At 37.6% G+C, this 4,274-nt stretch overlaps 1 long non-coding RNA gene across 1 annotated transcript; it reads right to left on the bottom strand.

The window, feature by feature from the left end:
• Positions 1–215: 215 nt before the first annotated feature.
• On the bottom strand, positions 216–3,949 carry LOC107815461 (uncharacterized). Its single transcript, XR_001654745.2, has 2 exons — positions 3,354–3,949; positions 216–502 (listed from the first exon to the last, which is right to left on the bottom strand). It is a non-coding gene; the product is annotated as an uncharacterized LOC107815461 (long non-coding RNA).
• Between the last annotated feature and the right edge of the window lie 325 nt (positions 3,950–4,274).

Here is a 4,274-nt window from a genome sequence, read left to right on the forward strand (position 1 = left end):
GATCCCTCAGACTCTACTAAGCTTGTTTGTGAATTGCGAGACATAAGCAACCTAGAGCTCTGATACCAACTTGTCACGACCCAGATTTCCCACCCTCGGGAGTCGTGATGGCGCCTACTAGTGAAAGCTAGGAAAGCCAATCATTCCAAATATTTTACCTTTTCCATTTTTAATCCTTTAACAATTATGAATTAACATTATATAAACAGCCGAAATAATAAAGCGGAAGAATGAAATGTAACAACTTAATAATAATACCGATACAAATCCATAACCAAAACCTACCCAGAACTAGTGTCACAATCTCATAGACTGTTTAGGAATACTACAAATAGGGGTTCAAAATATAAATACAAAGTTATTCTTGAATTACATAAAAGAAATAGTATGGAAGGATAGAAGGAGACATCAAGGCCTGCGGACGCCTGCAGGACTACCTCGAGTCGCCTGGTGGACTGAAGGCAGCAACCTCAATATGGTCCAAAAGCTGCAGCACCGGGGTCTGCACACAGTGTAAAGTGTAGTATCAGCACAACCGACCCCATGTGCTGGTAAGTTCCTAGCCTAACCTCGGCAAAATAGTGACGAGGCTAGGACAAGACTACCAAATAAACCTGTGCAGTTAAATCATATATAGCAGAAAAATAAAGGCAGAAATTTACAGTTAAAGATAGGAGGGGGAAACATGTTGTGGGGAACAACAAGTAACAACAGAAACCAACAGATACATGTAAAGAACACCATAATTCAATAATCAGCAAGAATCAGAAATCAAAGACAAGTGCACGACATCACCCTTCGTGCTTTTACTCTCGTCCTCACCATATGAATCAATATAATCGGCACGACATCACCCTTCATGCTTTTACCTCACATAATCATGGCACGGAATTATCCTTCGTGCATTATTACTCATATCATGGCACAACATTGTACATCATGTGGCACGGCCTCACCCTTCGTGCTTTTACCTAACAATATTGGCACGGCATCACCCTTCGTGGATTAACACTCCCAAAATCATACACGGCATCACCCTTCGTGCTTTACACTCTTCCTCACCCAAGCAACAATCACAAAGCAATTTGAGCAAGGGAATCAATAATATCACAATAAAATCCCAGCAACGGAACAATAGCATAACAATAATATCCCAGCAAGGGAAACAATATCATGAGTAATAACATCCCGTCAAGGGAGATAATATCAAAAACAATAACATCCCGACAAGGGAGATAATATCAAAAGCAATAACATCCAGGCAAGGGAGATAATATCAAAAGTAATAACATCCCGGCAAGGGAGACAATATCATAAATCTCTCCTCTTTTTCACATTTACTTCACAACTCAATTCTCAACTTGAGCCAACGTTTTACCATGTTCAATTACCGATAAAACTTCCACAAGCCTTGTTCAACAATAGAAATTATCATATAGAGCATGAACAATACGAAAACAGAGTCATATAAATCATAGTATAAGACCCACGAGCATGCTTGACACCAATGTATAGATACTCGTCACCATGCCTATACGTCATACTCAACAACTAATACATAGCAAATAAGACACAACTCTTAATCCCTCAAGTTAAGGTTAGACCAAACACTTACCTTAATGCCACAAACACAATTCAAGCCTCAACTATCGCTTTACCTCTTGTTTCTACCACCAATTTGCTTGTATCTAGCCACAATTTACTTAACAATATCAGTAAATACTAAATGACTCAATTCTAATGCATGAAAATAGGTTTTCCAATGATTTCCCCCAAAAGTCAAAAATCGATCCCGGTCCCACATGGTCAAAACCCGAGGTTTGAACCAAAACTTGATTACCCATTCACCCATGAACTCAAATATATAATTTGTTTTGAAATCGGACCTCAAATCGAGGTCCAAATCCCCAAAAATTGAAAATCCTAAGTTCTACCCAAAACACCAAATTTCCCCTATGAAAACCCTTGATTTTGAATTTAAATCATGTGAAAAGATGTTATAGATTAAAGAAAATGAGTTAGAAACAACTTACAATTGATTTGGAGAAGAAGTATTCTTTAGAAAATCGCCCAAGAGGGCTTAGGGTTTGAGAGAGTTTGAAAAACGAAGAACAATGCGTGTCACACCTCCATTTTACCCATCCGTGGGGATATAAGGGAGTTTTTCCAATTAAAGGGATATTATTCGAAATGGAATTATTTTATTTATTTTTCAGAGTCGTCACTTGGAATAATTTATTTTTGGTGTCCTAAGTCACCGGTTTATTTTTAAATCATATATCGAGAAAATTTTTGACTTTATTTAAAAGTCTGCGAACCAAAAATTCTAGATAAGGAATTCTGTTAACCAAGGAGAAGGTATTAGGCATTCCCGGGTTCCGTAATTTTAGCACGGTCGCTTTAATCATACCTGGCTTAATTAAATTGTTTAATTACTCATTTTAGAACCTATGCACATTTTTACCTTTTACCGCTTTTAATTTGAAACGAATCACGCGTATGTGTATTCATTTCGTTTGGCGCATCAAGAATCATGTCACGCGTACGTGTCCACAAGTAATCACGCTTTATTAATGCCAAAGCTGTGCGAACACATACCTCGATTTAATTTAAAAAATCATAATTATGTCACGCGAACGTATACATAATCACGATGGTTTGATTAATTAGGAGCGCGCTTAAAGCATTTTCTACGAACATTCATCAATTGTTCTCCTAAGCTAATTTTTGGGATTATCGTAGAGCAAGAGTTTATGAATATTAATCGTGAAAAGTGGGTTAGCTTTTGCAATTAAAGAAGAAGCGGGCCAGCATCATATTATCGTAAAAATGGGCTTGTCTGATGATTTATTTTAGCCCCAAATCTTTAAGGTCCGAATTTCTTTTGTTTCTACCCACCGGACACCTAGTCACAGCCCAAATTATTTTATTTCGCTCATTTCTGACTTAAAAAGTATTCTGGGGCCTTGTGTTACTATGTTGGAATTAAATAAAGCCTTCAAATTTATTCTAGTGGCCCAACAATAAATCCGAAATTCATTCTTAAATTACTAATGCAATAACCCAATTGTAAAAATTCAGTTAAGTTCTCAATCCTTACTTTTCTTTATTTCCTAGTTTACTCTATTAATATAACTGATCACTTCACAATATACAATAAAAATGACACACTAAATTATTTAGCAGACTAGTTATAATAAAAACAAAAAGAAATAAAACCATGAGAGGCGGCTATAGGAGATTGAGCAAAGAAGCAAATAAGACTCTTAAGCAAGAGAAAGCAATTAAAACAAGTTCAATTTAACTCAGTAGGTAAAAATGAAGAATAGCAAAACATCATGCAGAAAACTTACATCACCGGTTAAAACAAACAGAGCCGTCATCCCAGGCCACGAACGGAGCATCGCGAACTCGCCGCGACCTCGACTGAAAGCTTTACTATTTCAATCGGTTTTTGATGGTGGTTGGGCGCTGAAATTTCAGGTGTTTGGCTGATTGTTTGGAGCTGATTTTCAGCTGGTTTGTGGCTGATTATCGCTGGAAAAACTAGATGTTTTTGAGCTCGTTTTTGAACTATTTCTGGAGGAGATTTCGAGTTGGAGTTTGCAGGTTCTAGATTTGATTTTGCTGGTGCAAAACAGGGGCTGTTCGGGTAGGGTTTTGGAGTCAATTTTAAGCTAGAATCGGGGGTTTTTGGGGCTGTTTAGGGAAGTGTTTGCGGCTAGTTTCTGGCGACGTAACAGCAGCGAAAGAAAGGAGGAAGAGAGGTGAAGAGGGATGGCTCTAGAGTGGAAGGGTTCGAGGGTGGTGAAGAGCTGAGTTTCTTTTGGGATTTACATAGTGAAGTTATGAAGAAAAATGGCGTTTTAATGGTGTATGGCTACTGTGATTTTGCTTGAAGAAGAAGACGTTCTCTTTTTTGTTTCTCTGATCTCTCTTTTTCTATTTTCCCCCAGGTTCTTCGTTCCCCAGATCCCCCTGTTCCTTTCATTTTTATCTATCTTTTTATTAGCTTTTGGCATCTACATATATAGTGTGTTTGTGCTTGGGGATCAAAAAAAGGAGATAGCAAGAATATAATTTTTGTCTCCAGGTGTATAGTGTGGTCCACTAAAATTAGAGAAAGTTCCCAGCAATTCTGTTATGGGAAAGATTCTCCCAATTGAAAGGGGGCACGAGGATAGAGGGAACAAAATGTTTATTTGATTAAAATATTTTTTTTAAATAAGGATGAGTATGGACTACGTGAGGGATGAGCTGGAGAATTAAGGGGA

The sequence above is a fragment of the Nicotiana tabacum genome, chromosome 6, assembly GCF_000715075.1.
Source record: "Nicotiana tabacum cultivar K326 chromosome 6, ASM71507v2, whole genome shotgun sequence".
Lineage (NCBI taxonomy): Eukaryota > Viridiplantae > Streptophyta > Magnoliopsida > Solanales > Solanaceae > Nicotiana > Nicotiana tabacum.